Below are 15,997 nucleotides of genomic sequence, written 5' to 3' on the forward strand. Positions count from 1 at the left end.
ACTGCCAAGGCCCCTGTGCAAAACAGTCAGAGCAACATACCACTACGCCAAATCAGCTGCTTTGTGAAAGAGAGGAACACTGAAACTTAAATGGCTATCATTTAATGAATTCAGTTCTCACCATAGCTGTCAACCTCTTAGCACAAAACACCTGGACAAACCCAGTAATGAGGGAATACAGCCCTCAGACATATTCAGTGAATTCAGTTCTTGCTATAGTTGTCAACCTTAGCACAAAAAACCTAGACAAAGCCAATAATGGGGTAATACAGTCCCAAAAATAAGGATAAATTTCAAATATTCATCTTATAAACTTACAAAATTGCTAGAATAAAAGGTTGTGTTACTATGTATTTTCTGAAGAATATGAAGTCTGAAATTCAAATGCCTGTGAATTTTACTTCTGATGGAACAAAAACAATTTTCAGCAGAGGCCCAGGGAGAAATACTGCAGACACATGTCTTTGTAAAATGGCAGGACACCAGAGCAAATTCACACAAACACAGGGATGAGTTGCAGACTCCACACAGAAGGCACCCCAGCCAAGAATCAAACCAGAAAACCTATAGCTGTGAGGCAACAATGCTACCACTGCACCATCAAATATGTAAGGAATTAAACATTCAGAAACCTGAAGTCTGAAATTCAAATGCCTGTCAATTTTATTTAACATTTGTTAATCAGGACAATCTGACTTGGAACAAAAAAACAATTTTCAGCAGAGGCCCAGGAAGAAATAATGCAGACATGTCTTTGTAAGTAACATAGGAGGACACAAAAGCAAACCTACACAAACACAGGGAGAAGATGCAGACCCCACACAGAAGGCACCCCAGCAAAGAATCAAACCTGAAAATCTGCAGCTGTCAAGCAACAGTGCTACCACTGCACCATCAAATATCAGGCATTGCAGCATTTAGAAACCACAGGTATTATGAGGAACAGATTATATCAAATATGAGGCAAAAATCTGCAATTTTTTTTTTATAAATGGTGGTGGGTAGGGAATTCAGGTCCTTAACACCTGCATGCAAGGTACAGGGTTCAAGCCTGGGTATCTCTACCCACCACAATTTGTTCTCTCTAGCCACCAGTATATAGTAACTGGAGCATTATACACACACACACCACCACCTTATGTCAGCATATGTGAAGCTTAGAACATCTTATAGATGCACAAGTATAAATATGTCATTTTCATAATGCAAAATATCTAGGGACCCTATCTTATTAAAGTCGCTAGTGACATGATACCAAAATGTAGCTATAGTAACCACATTTCTGAATACAAATCCCTGACATAAGCATCCTGCTTTTCTGAGAGAAACAAATCTCTCTGGGGCTAGCAGTGAACATGTATTATCACACATCTAGCTAAGGCTATTATAATTTTAAAATCCAAATGCCAACTGCTTTACAAGCCCAACGTGCTATCAGGTACAAAATGTTCATTATGTATGCATTTTTAGGGGATTTACTTTCTTTCAGTGGGCTGGTAAACGCTCCTTCACACACACCACCTCCTACCAGCCCAAACGCTCCTTCACACACACCACCTCCTACCAGCCCAAGCGCTCCTTCACACACACCACCTCCTACTAGCCCAAACGCTCCTTCGCACACACATAATCAGCGACCACCTCCTACCAGCCCAAACGCTCTTTCACACACACACAATCAGCGACCACCTCCTACCAGCCCAAACGCTCCTTCACACACTCCTACCAGCCAAAGTGAACAACTAGATCAGCGACCACGAGAACACCTGTGATCAGCTCCTTCAGCCCAAATGAGAACACCAGCAAAGCGATCAGTGACCCGGTACTCACCAGCCCCTTCAGCGCAAACGTGACCCGGTACTCATCAGCCCAAACAAGAACACCAGCGAAGCGACCCGGTACTCACCAGCCCAAGTAAGCGATCAGCTCCTTCACTACACACGAAGCAATCCACACATACCCTTTGTGATCAGCTCCTTCAGCCCAGAATATGTAAAGCAATCCACACACACCCTTTGCGATCAGCTCCTTCAGCCCAGAAGATCAGTGACCCGGTACTCACCAGCCCAAGTAAGTGATCAGCTCCTTCAGTACACACACCTTTGCTCCTGACTGAAGCCCGCGCACTGTCTCGCAAGTCCTGCGAGAGCAGCTCAGTCCTCTCATTGTCTCTGACTGCGGCTGAAGCAGTCCAGAGCTCCTCTGTGTGGTGCAGTCGTCTCCGCACAGAATCTTGGTATCTCACAGCAGTGATTGCTGGGTACCAGTTTGTCCTTATCCGGACTGCTGGTAAAGCAGTCAGGATCAGGGCTTGTGAATTTTGTGTTTAAGTTTAACAGATATTTTTTTGTTTTTGTCTAGGTGGGAGGGCTGCAGTCCGATAGGACGAGCCGCCCCTGGTCCGAACTAGTGCACATGCGCAAAGTCCACGATTTTTAAAAAATTTTTTTTCTATTTATTTCTTTTTATTTCTTTATTTTAAAGTTGAGGGGGCTGCAATCCGGCAGTCCAATAGCACGGGCCGCCCCTGCTGTTGGGGCTCCACTGGGTATAGGTGTATGTGTGGTGTTTGGTGCTATGTTTGGTAAGTGCTTTAGAGATTGCTGAGGATACATGTTACTGTTTATAGGCTTAGGGGGTTTTGAGGTTTAGGAAGATTGCTTTTTACTGCCTCAACATAGGTTGGTCTACGTTTGTGATGGACACTATGTGTGATGGATGTAGTGTGTGTGCTCTTAACAACTTTGTTTGTATGCAAGATTTTTGCCTCCAGTGAAATTGGATACATGCACCTCTGGAATACTGAGTTTGTTTCTTTAAGGATTAAATGGTTATATGTGAATGTCAGACAATTGCTACACTGTCTCAGGATGCCCACATCTACCAGTCTTGCTACAGTAATGCATTCAATGCTATCACCCATAAGAAATACCATATATACTGTTTTGAAGCCAGAAAAACATTAAATGCATTGATCTATGTATAACTAGAGGCATTGCTTTCTCTGGGTAGTATCAGTATACAGTGCCCACAGCAGTGATCCATTCATTATTTTCTTTTACTTTTTTTTTCCTACCAGCAGTTACAGTGATCAGAGTGTTTGTGTATGTCCATAAATGTCAGTACGATGAACATTACTATGGACATTATTTTCAACAGTTTCTTTCTGATCAAGTACATGATTGTCAAAAGAAGCTATCTTGATATTTATGTGTGTGAGTGGTAACAGTTCACAATGTCCACAGCAGCAATCCATTATTTATTTATTTAGTTACTTTTTTCTTACTAGATTACAGTATAGTAATAGGCTTGTGTACATGCCTCTGTGCATAACAATAGCAGATAAATTACTGTGGCCATTATTTCTTGTAGTTTATTTACAATCACAGAAGCAATTATGAAAAGCAGCTTTCTTTGCCTTAATCTGAGGACAGTGGTAATGGTACCCACTGCCCACAGCACTGATTCATTCATTATTTTTACAACCATCAGTTACAGTGATAATGGTGAGGAGGTTGCTGTCCCTTAATGGCAGTAGCAAATAGATTACTCTTGGTGGTATTGCTTACAGTTTATTTGAAATTACAAACATAACTGTTTTTTTTTTCCCTACGGGCAATGGTAACACTACATACTACCTACAGCAGTGATCCATTTATTAGTTTTTCTTTCTTTTATTTTTTACTGGCAATTACAGTTATCTGGATAAGAATATTTTTGTGAATCACCAGCTACTGGTATCTTTACATATTCTGATCAAATTCTTACCTTTAGGGATTTTTTTTTCCTACTATGTACAGGCATACTTTTTATTTTCACAGGCAGAACACAAGATTCTTCTTTAATTGCTTTATTATACACGATTAAGTCAAACCTCTTTTTTATGACTATTTTGGTATGAATTTCTTGACTTATACATAAGTATATATAGTAATTGACAAATCTAGTGCATTAAATGTCAAGTTATACATAGTTCAATGTGTAAAGCACCAGCTGAGCAACAGGATTCAATTAATTGGGGTGGTGTTTGTCTTTCAAAGTCAGGGATGTTCCATAGGGCTCCATAGAGGGGTAACTTGCTTTTAGATTGTTCTGTGCACATCAAATAACCAAACATGAGGGGAACTGCAAAACAGGTGACATAATTACTTGAAAAAAATGCAAAAATTCCCCAAAACTGTGAAAAACAGTTCATTGGTGCAGTATGAATGACCTGCGGTTTCATGTTAATAAATATAGTATCATAGGAGATGGCTAAAAGGATATAAATTATGGTTACAAAATAAATAGTCAAATTACATAAAAAGTAAGGATTCAGGGACAGTAGGAAACAAGATTTTAAGCTTTGCCCTTTGATTATCTGCCAGAGCCAGATGACCACCCCATACACCATCTAATTGTAAAGGGAATGCCTAATTACTCCAGAGAGATCAGAGTATTATTTCAGCAGGAGGCACACTCAATCTTTGATACTAAAAGCACAGAAGGCTGTGGAATTTGCTTCCTCACCTGGTGCTTGGGTTAATTTGTCCAGCAGTGCTGCTACAGTGAAGTACAAGAAGAGTGCTGCCCTCCTGAGGTGCTGGTCTTCATTTAATAGTAAATCTGCTTTTCTTCCATACTGCAACTTTTAATCATTATGAGCATCACCTAGACTGCTGTCTTAAAATTTTCAATTAATTCCTTAATTCAGAAACATAAGCATCAACAGTTTTTATGGAACTTTTGTCCTCACAAGGAATACATGGTAGATATAGTGTCAGTTTTTTCTCAGCTCACAATAATGCTGAGTTTACTGTGTCAACACAAACATATTGACTGACTGTTTATCTTCACCTCAAAACTCAGACATAGTATGCATTTGAACATCTTCCTGTCTGATTGTAGTGGGGTACTGGCTGCACTGTAAGTGGTGGAAGAGTTGTTTACCAAATGTGATAACACTGCACTTTTTTAGCTTTCCCCAATCCCCTCTTGCCTCTACATATCAGCAGGCTGTTCACCCTGGCTTCCATGCTCACCCTTCCCCGAATTTCCCAGTGTTGAGTATACCAGATGTGACCCTTCACTGGGTTGGTCCCCAACTCACTTTTTTGCATTTCATTTTATATTTTATCCATTTTCAGTACACCATTGCTTTGTAAGAATAAATTCTTGTAGAGATTCCATGGTTAGAGGGGACATGACTATGACACCCAGCTTGCAATCATTGGCAAACTTAGTTAACCATAAGTCTGGATTTACATTTGAAGGTCAGATAAATAGCTCTAAGGTACACTGCTAGAAATCACCTTTGTTCCGCAATTGGCATCTACCAATTTGCCTAAATGGATTCTAGCTTTCAGCAAGTTTGCTATCCACATTATCATGTAACAGTCTGCATTTACGTCCCTTAGTTTATTTACAATACCAGTATGGGGATGGTTTGAAATTGCCTTTGCTTGTCCAGATCCTGATATGCTATCTGGACTGCATTATCATTATCTACTGCAACTGCAAACTTCTCATTAGATATCCCCTTGACAAAACCTGTTGAGGGCCTAGATGTATGTGTTATTGATGTTATTAATGAAGTCATTTGTAATATGCTCCACTGCTCTTCAAATTAGACTACTTAGATTGACTTGTCTACAGTTTTTGGGGTCTGTGGTATGCCCCCACTCCATCACAGCAGCTACTCTTCACATTTCATGGACATACCCTGCGGTAAAAGTTAAATAAGTTTAGGATGGATTCCACAAAGGCATCTTTAATGGTATTTTTGGGCCTCCAGGGAAATTGTTTGGATGCATGTAAGTGGTATTTTTAGTTTTTCAGAAGTATTTCCCTTGAGGGAGTTAGGAGTATGTAGAATTTTAATACTTCTTTTTGGGGCAAGTGTATTAACTCTGTCTTTATAGAGACAGAGTAGATTAGTTCACAACACTGTTGGATATTATTTCTTCTTTCTTCTTAAATTTCAGAAATAATTAAAGAAGGATTTGTAGTTATCTTTGGCTTTGTATGCTAGTTTCATTTCACATTTTGCTTTGGCCTTTCTTATGGCCATTTTTAGTCCTTTTCTTGCCTTTCTGATAGTATTTTATGTGGGTAGATTTAGGTTTGTTATAGTACTTAAATGTTTTTTTTTCTCTTTTATTATATAGGTTATTTATGCTGGTGGACAACTGAGATGTTTCATTTTTAAGTTTCTCATTATATTTGTTTCTAGTGGGGGCTGACAGACTGCCAGATGTATACACTTTTGTAGGTGTAACTAGAACACCACTCTATAAGTAGCAGCTGAGGCTGCATGGAGACTGGTGATATTGCAAGTAAATTACAAGAGCTAAGCATAGAGCTTTCCTGCTTTGTCCATTTGGAGTCTTTAAATTCATAACGGTTCACTGCAAGGCTGTTTTAGACTTTAAAAGGGAAAGTGACTAATTTGTGGCAGATTTAACAAGAGATGGATATATTATAGGAATGGTGTATGTGGTGGCTATGGTGGTAAGGATGAGGTCTAGAATATTCTACCCTTAGTGTGCTGGTTTACCATTCATTCTTGAGAATTATCAATTATTGGATCTTTGGGCATAACAAATGTTGAGGTATAGCTGCATCAGTCTACTGACGGATAGTTAAAGTCAACAATCATTAACATATTTTTCATTATGGGTAGTTCAGTGAATACATTTAGAAATCGCTCATGGCAATCTGGTGACATGAGATGTGTCCTATAGCAGACCATATATTGAAAATGTGTTTTGTTTATTGTAAGCTGGATTTCAGTAAGTTCAATTTCTCAGTCGTGGCAAATCTGCCAAGAGACAGTGTGGTTTCTGAGAAGTATAGAAAATGCCCCTGCAGTTTCCCTTAGGCCTGAATGCATGGTAAGTGCTAAACCCTAGTAAATATGGAGAGCTAACTTTGCAATGAAACCAAGTGTTGGTTCTGACATAGTCATGGATGTGTTTCAATATCAGACAATTTGCTACTGAAACTTCTGACATTGAGAAGAGCAACCTTGTCATAGTCAGGAATAGAATTTACAGTAACTGTGTCTGTTATGTTGGGATGTCCAGTAGCCAGACACTGTCTAAAAAGGTACAATGGGTCAGCAAAGGCTTTGACCAGCAAGTGGAAGCCATAAAAGGAGAGGTACATGCCATTCTTTGCCAGTTAAATTGGCCTGTCTACCGATTCTCAGCTAGAGCGTCTTCTATGTGGAGGCATACGTGAATGGGGCGTGCCTTCGTTGAAGGTTGTGCATCAGGGCTGGTAACCCGGTACATAAAAATCCACTACCAATCATTAGCGGACCGGAGTTCCGCTGTGGTGACCCCTAACCGGTAAAAAGCCGAAAGACACAAACAAACCATCTCATTTCAAGCTGACAAATACTGGACCTCTATAGAATGACACCAATTACTTGGCCTTGCAGAAGCCAATTTAACTTTCTTTGTATTAAGTCATCATTCTGAGTGAAAGTATGATTCCATTCAAACCCAGAGTCTTTCTTACATTTGACAAATGTATAGTGAGATCTAACATGTCTCACTGCATGTCCCTCAGGGTTGTGAGACACAAGTCATTCATACTTGCATAGGCTACCACTAGGTCATTTTTGTATATGCCTTGTGTGAGGAAATGGAGAGCCCTGGTAATATTGCAAATGTAGTTGCTGGGGAGACAACTGACTGCCCTAAAACTGCAACTGGTTCATTGAAAAAGACTAAATAGAATATTGCTTTATGAATAACGTTTAAATAAAAAAAAATACTTACCCCAGAGCTAAATACCAAAAATTTTAAACAAAACAGAACAGACTCATGCATACACATTATATAACATTAATGTAAATTTGAAAATATGTATCAATCAACTTAATGAACAAACTCTTACAGACCGTGTCATATTGTACTATAAATAACTGAAAATGAATGTGAAATATGAACTGTATACTACTGATGTTACCTATTACTTTAACTGTTATGTTTGGGTGGTCATGCTGTCATATATGTCTTAATTACACTACCAGTGCTATGTATGCCTTGAATAATTCTATGTTACCTACAATATTCATGTATTGTGCCCGGGTTGTGGCTGAAAAAGTTCTTTGGACTAATACACCTACCTGGTTATTAAATACAAATAAAAGTAAAGAAGAAAAGATCACAAGTGAACACATACCCACTATTAGTAAGAATTACAAGATGACAGAAGACATAGTAGACAAAAATGATGAAAACTGTGACGATGTGAGGTATTGCCAGCTATGCCAGGAGAAGGAGGGCAGTGGATGTGTAACGTATGGCAGCATAGCTAACTGGAATTTAGTAAAGAAATATATGTTATTTGAAAATCAAACTGATTTGTACAGATACTTATGTTGAAAATGGATTTGTAAAGTTGCTTGTGTTAAAAATGTACCAACAGTGGGTCCTGACTGTATTGTAACTGAATTAAATATATATATATATATATATATATATATATATATATATATATATATATATATATATATATATATATATATATATATATGTTAACAGAGAATACTGGAAGAGAAGAGGTTAAGCTCAGCTCCAGCTAACTTTGGAAAATAGTAAGAAATTAAAATTACCGTAAAACACAATAAGAGCACTCGAAAAAAAGCCCCTCCTATTTTGTTATTTGGGTATATGTATTTATTTGAGGGGGAAGAGCTCATTAGCTTTTCTGCCAATGAAATATTTTAATTAGTTATGAACGAAAGTATTTAATAGGAGATTTGATGGAAGTACGCATCTCATCTGAGGAAGTCTGGTTGCAGATGAAAAAGTTTTGCTATTTTTAAGAAGCATTAATGTTTTATGCTTGTAGCAGCCTGCAGTGGCTGGATTTTAGTGTGTGGAGTGTTTAATAAACCTTGAAGCATGTACAGAGGAGTTTTGAGGGCTTTTTTTGAGTGCTGTTATTGTGTTTTATGGTAGTTTTTGGTTCTGAGCACTATAGTTGTTTTTTTTTAAGAAATTAAAATTACTGGGCCTAGGCCATAAAGACGTTTTTTTTGAATGAAGCCAGAAATGCAAAGTCTGTAAGAAGCATGGTTTGTTAGTCTGTAAGGCTCTGTAGGAGGGGTAGAAGTTTGTAATTGTTTTATGACTTCCAGAAGCTGCATCAGATCTGAGCAATGCTCTTGTGTGTGTATTATTGACATGTAGGTGCTAAATCCTGGCAGTTTCTAGCAATAGGGGGTTGCATGGGAACCAGAAGTCAGATGACCAGTTGTATGTGATGTCATTCTGTACAGAAATAATGTTTTAATATTAGGTGAGACAGAATTCTCAGGACAGTCTATTTCTTGGAACCTGACAGATCCCTCATCTATTTAATTTCACCTTGCTCTATTAAGTAAGTAGGAACAGTAATTCTGTAGATCAGTCAGGAAAATATAGTGAGAATAGTTAAGTATTGTATTTCTGTAACTGCATGAATCTTTCCAGCTGTTATTTTTAATATTTCTTGTGATGAAACTCTGGTGTTTACTGTAGACAGAGATTTCTTATTTTCATGTTCTTTTATTATTTATTATTAAATTTATTTAAACTTTTCATTGTGGCTGGTCCTTTAGAGAATATTTTAACCTTTGAGAGTACTTATCTCTATTGGTGACACTGTGGCCACTCCTGAAGCCTGGCCGCTTGGTCAACATTACCATTTGTATTAATATTAATTTCAGTATAATTTGGTACATTTGCAACAGCCTTAAATAGCTGTCTTTGTAGTGTCTGGTGGCAGTGATAACTACCTTATAGTCTGGGCAGAAGGGACCACAGTGGGTAAATCTCTGTCAGCCTTTCCTAGGTATGTGTGTGTGTGTGTGTGTGTGTGTGTGTGTGTGTGTGTGTGTGTGTGTGTGTGTGTGTGTGTGTGTGTGTGTGTGTGAAAATCAAATCTTACAGTGTGTGTGTGTGTGTGTGTGTGTGTGTGTGTGTGTGTGTGTGTGTGTGTGTGTGTGTGTGTGTGTGTGTGTGTGTGTGTGTTAGATACTTAAAGCAGGGACATGAAGCACTGGTTTCACAAAGAGGGTGCTGGAGGACTTGGCTTGGATACTCAACTTAGGACTTAACCCTATAGCTGTGCTAGTAGGGAGCCTTATTGGGGCCCTGTAGGGAGACAGATATAAAGAAATCCAGAACATGGCCTGACTGTTCCCTGTGTGCTCTTAAGGGAAATTGTGCTTGATTCAGAGATGTCTGCATTTAGAAATACTGAGTGTATCCATTTGCATTCCAAGTGAACATCCCTCTTCCGTATCATTGGTGAGAATTTAATCTCCTTGATTACTGGTCCAGAGTGTGGACATCACAAAAACATTAACAAATATTATACATTGAAATGCTAAATAGTAACAGTTCTGAGAATAAATTTCTGTTCCTTTTACCTACGTAGATTTTATGGCATATGTATTCTGCACTGTAGACTATAGCGGGGATTCATAATCAAGCTACATATTGTATAAGGCCCCTTTGTACAGTGTTAAAATAAAGCAAATGCTTTGTTATCCATATGCAGAGCAATTGGCACAGTTTAAACCAGTGATAAGCAAAACAACCAGTAGAATGCAAATGAAGACTTGTACAGTGTCAGCTGGCATGTCACAAGCTCACATAGACATAACAAGTATGCAGGGCCACTGCCCCAGAATTATGCAGTATGTACTAATGTGTTATAGGCAGAACTAGCCACTTGGTGTAAAATATGGCTCTAGGTTATTTGGTCATGTTGCCTAATGTCGTCAAATGGACATAGGTATTTGCCGGTGATAAGTGGTTTGAGGACTCGACTTACTCCAACCTGCAGCAGTGACACATACTAATAGTGGGGGGGGCATGTGCCCTTACTGGCCAGTGTGTGCCCACTATAAAGCTCAGCAACCCTAGGCCAATGAGCTACTGGTTGGCCTGTGTCCAGTTGCCTAGCTTGGGTTACCTGGAATATCTCTGTTGAGTGAAAGCTGGATGTAAAAAACAAACTGTCAAATGTGAACTAAAAAATGCTATACTCACTGTAGATTCCCTGACAGCGTGGAGTTTGGAAATGGATGACATGATGATAAGAAGGAGGCTGGGCATCCTATGTATCCAGGAGACAAGATGGAAGGGCAGTGCAGCAAAGCCACTTGGCTTGGGATCCAGAGTCTACTACTCAGGAGGAGGACAGGCTAGAAATGGTGCGGGAATTGTGGTGAGGGACAGGCTTCAGAAGACAGTGAGGGATGTCATCAGATTTAGTGACAGACTCGTTGCAGTCAGACTCCAGTGTAGCGATATGGCAGTGTTTGTAATTTCAGCCTATACTACACAGCAGGGTTGTGATAGTGAGGAAAAGACTACATTTATACAGCAGTTGCAGGACCTACTAGATGAATCAGAAGAACATGAATTGATGTTAATGTACACATCAGGACCGACAGAACAGGATATGAGGACTGCCTGGGTCCATATAGGTGGAGCAGCAGGAATTAAGAAGGATAGGCCATTCTAGACTGTCTGGCAAATGTGTTGATGGTGACCAAAACATGATTCAGCAAGAGAAACAGTTACAAAATCACATTATACAGTGACCAGCATGCAACTCAGGTAGACTTCCTCCCATAAGGAAAGGGAAGTGGGGTAGAATTGGCTATTGCAAAGTCATGCTCATTGAAACAGTTGGCCCACAGCATAAACCACTGGTTGCCACAATCAGCTGTAAGCAGTGGTCAGAGAAGGCTCTAAGGTCAACAGAGACTAAGCAGAAGACCTGGAAGTTGATTGAAGTGAAGGCACAACAATTCAAGGAATTATTCAGGGATCTAGGACCTGAAGACAAAAAGGAAATAAGTGGAGTTAAAGAAGAATGGCAACACTTCAAAACAGCATGTGTGAGTACTGCAGAACAGATATGTGAGTGATCCAGGTATAGAAACAAACAGGCTAAGAGAGGAGTTGCAGTAACAAAGAGCAAAGCATCAGAGGCACTCTACTAACTTCCGGAAAGTGACTCAGTAAATGACACAAAGAAAGTCCATTAGGTTGCAAGGAAAAGACAGAAAGATAAAGAAGATAGTTGGGCACCCTTCATAAGGGATGCTAGCAGCAACCTTCTCACCAGTCCACAGAACATCATAGGCAGATGGAAGAAGTACTTCCAGCAGCTTCTAAAAGAAGAAAACTCCACAGAAGTTGCACTGCCTTAAACACAGCCTACGATGAGCGAAGAGTAGGAGCCCACCCTAGAAGTAAGGATAACACTAAGGAAAATTAAGTCACAGAAAGTAGCAGGCTCAATTGAGGTCAAAGCAAAAATGTTGGGTAAGGAAGGGGAGAAATGAGTCCTGAGGGTACTCATAGCAGTATGGAGAGAAAGACATATCCCAGGATAAGCATACTAGTGCCAGTGTTTAAGAACAAAAGGGGCATTCACAGCAGTGGGCAGTGCTATGCTGCCAGCCCAGCTATCTGGAATTTTGTAAATAATCATGAGTCATTGTGAATATCAACATGATTCATATGCTTGTCTTACAAATGTAAGAGAACTATATTTTATGTGTAAATTAAACTACTGGTACAGAAGTGTGTGTTGAACAGGGTTTGTACAGTACTGAGCTTCAAGGATGTGTCCATAGTGTACCTTACCAGAAAAGAAAATAAATGCATATAAACTATATACCTGTGCAAATGTATATTATTTTTTAACAGTAGAAACTAGAACATAAAAGGATTAACTTGCAAAACTTCAAGAAAATAAGTTGAAATTAAATTGTTTTACGATTGTGTTATAAAAGTTAGTTTCAATGCAGCAAGGAGACAAGATGTCTAGAACTACGGTGCCCTCTGCATTGTTTTATAAGTGTTTTATTGTTTTATGTCTTCTAACAACTGCAAACATTTGAAGGCTATATATTTTTCACACAGAGATGTTAAATTCTATTAGTTTCTGTTTTAGCCTGGGTACTGAAGTCAGGTGACAAAAAGTGATGCCATCCAAGCTAACCCAGCAGAAATATTTGATATTAATGTAAGAACTGTCTCAGAGAGAGACTGGGCATTTTGTATTTTGCCCTGGACCTAGCAAGAACATCCTCTCATCATCATCATCTGCACTTGCCTCGCTGTTAGCAAGATTTAGGGCATAGTATCCCTTTTAGCTATAGACAGGAATATAGTAAAGATTTGTTTAGATGTTTTCTGTATTTATTTGAGACTGTCCTGCAATGTTTAAAATATTTCCTGTGATTTTGAACTCTGAAGTTACTGTGTTGATTTATTGAGTATTGTCTTGTTCATTATTATTTATCTTTAAATATATTTAAACCTATCTTTGTGGCTGACATTTGTGAGACATATTTAAGCTGTTAGAGAACTTGCATATGTATTTCGTGACACTGTACAGGCTACTCCTAAATAGTCTTGCAAGACTTGGTCAGATTACCATTTGTATAATAGTAACATTACACAGTAGGATTGGACACCTTTTGTTAAGGGCCTTAAGTAGCTGATAAAAGGTGGCTGGTGGCAGCTAGAAATACCTTATAGTCTGGCTAGAAGGGAGCATAGCTAGTAAACCTGTGCCAGCCTTCCCCAGGTGTGTGTGTGTGTGTGTGTGTGTGTGTGTGTGTGTGTGTGTGTGTGTGTGTGTGTGTGTGTGTGTGTATGTGTGTGTGTGTGTGTGTGTGTGTGCGCGTGTGTACTTGTCATCCTCCCAGTGTGTATGTCCCCCACTGTTGCCAGCGGTGAGGATTGAGGCTCTTTGATTACTGGGCCAGTGCAGAGGCGTCACAGGCAGTATAGAGGTGTCAGACTCCTGTTACACTGCATGAAAGTTCTGGAGAGGGTGAGTGATAAATAAATATGCAAAGTAGTAGAAAGTAAGACTGGAGATGAGCAATATAGATTCAAATCAGGATGAGCTGTTTGGAGTCAGATCAGGATGCAAAACAACTGATCTTATCTTTGCAGTGAGATATATATTTGATAAGAAGGTAGAGATGAGGAAATAGCCCGACTGGGCATTCCTACATTTGGAGAAATAAAGCTGATTTGGCCAGTCCTGCAGTAGTTTGAAGTCCCAGAAATATTGATGGAATTAGGGCAGGCTATGTATAAATATCTAATGACACAAGAATGAACAGTGTTTAGTCTCACTGAGAAGTTCCCAATGGAGTAGGTGTGCATCAGGGTTCATCTCTGAGCCCACTGCTGTTTATACTGGTGATGGACTATATTAGCAAACAGGTTAGAGGGGATAGATCAACAAAGTTACTGTATGCAGATGAAGTGGCATTACAGGCATACTCTGAGCAAGAACTTCAGCAAAGGATAGGGGAATGGAATGCAAAAGTGAAGGTATATGGGGTGAAAGTTAATACAGATAACACAGGTGTAATGGCAGCAAATGGGGGAAATCAGAAGATGCTGAAAATTGAGATTGAAGGGAAAATTGGTTAACAGCTTCAAGCATCTACGAGAGGTGGTTGAGGAGAAGGGATGTCTGAATGAGGAGGTCAAAGCTAGAATGGAATGGGCTGCAAGCCAGCTGACACTGAGTGTTGGGGCAGTGTATGACAGAAGAATGCCAAAAAAGCTGAAAAGTAAGGTGATGAAAACAGTGGTGTGACCAGTACTACTGTATTGTACAGAAACCTTGGCAGTAAATGCAAACCAATTGAGGAAGCTAAAGGTGATGGAAATTAAGTACCTGAGATGCATGGTAGGATGCATACTTTGAGACAAACAAAGAAATGAGGACATAAGAACAGAAACCAAAGTAATTCTAATGTCGAAAGGTCAACCAGAACAGATTACTGTGGTTTGGGCACATGAGCAAAAAAGCAGAAGATGATCTGGTGAATAAGATTTGGGGCAAACATTAAGAAGACAAGAGGAAATAAGGATGTCCAGCAAAGAGGTTGATGGATTGTGTGAGAGACCTGTGACTGTCGGACATGAGTGTTGAAGAAGGAAGGAGAGTGGCATTGACTATAGAGAGATAGTGACAGTTGACACAACACCCTGATGCCGTGTAGAAAATTATGATGATGTTAATGATGACAGTGTACACAGACAAAGCTGTAAATAACATAGCATTCAACTTAGATGAAATGACAGTGCTGTAAGCATACTGAAGTGGAGGGAACTACTGTTGCATGCCTTACTAGGGTGTGCTACAGATTACATTTTAATATAGGAAACTGTCAAGCTAACTGATCAGGAGCTGTAGGACCATTACAGGATTGATGTGCCTACCCTGCAATATGTATGTGATGTGTGTATATGGGCTTGGACCTCATAGGACAGTATGGATGATGGATGGACCATCTCACTTGGTATTAAGGTGGCTACAGTGCTGTTCATTATAAACAAAGGAATATATCTGTAGGCATCTCCCAGGCATACATTTATTTTAATTTTAAGGTAGGTAGACTTGGTCTACAGGATCTACTTTCAGCCATGACCTAGTTGCAATAGCCAAGAAAGGAATAAATGTTACAAAGTAAGTTACAGAGCAATCCAGCTAAGTATTGTTTACAAAAGCCATAATACTTTCAAATTGCAAGTTACGAGTACCCATAATTACATAATGTAAAAATCACTGTCTATAGTGTAAAGTTTGTAGTTTAGAAGTAATAACTTAATCAGAAAATTGTGGTTTGTAGTCTGGAACCTTTTTTTATCCCTACTATTTGGTAAAACTTGGGTCCTAGAAACTTTACCGCCTGCTTTCTCCACATTCATATTGACTCATTGAAGGCAGTTTTAGTCTATGTAAAATCTCTGAAAAATGTTCACCAAAGCTACATTCAATGAACATCCAAGGAAAGTCTTTTTTGCATTGGTCACACTCTACTGTCAAAGAATATATTTTCAGTGAAAGTACTTTGATCACTTATTATTTGCCAAAACTACGTTTGATGACCTGAAATGCTCCCCTTCCTACATGGTAACATCAATATTTCCTCATCTGCCTTTGATATTTTTACTGTTTTTTT

The sequence above is a fragment of the Protopterus annectens genome, chromosome 2.part1 (genome assembly GCF_019279795.1).
Source record: "Protopterus annectens isolate FY-2018-M chromosome 2.part1, PAN1.0, whole genome shotgun sequence".
In the NCBI taxonomy this organism is placed as follows: domain Eukaryota; kingdom Metazoa; phylum Chordata; order Ceratodontiformes; family Protopteridae; genus Protopterus; species Protopterus annectens.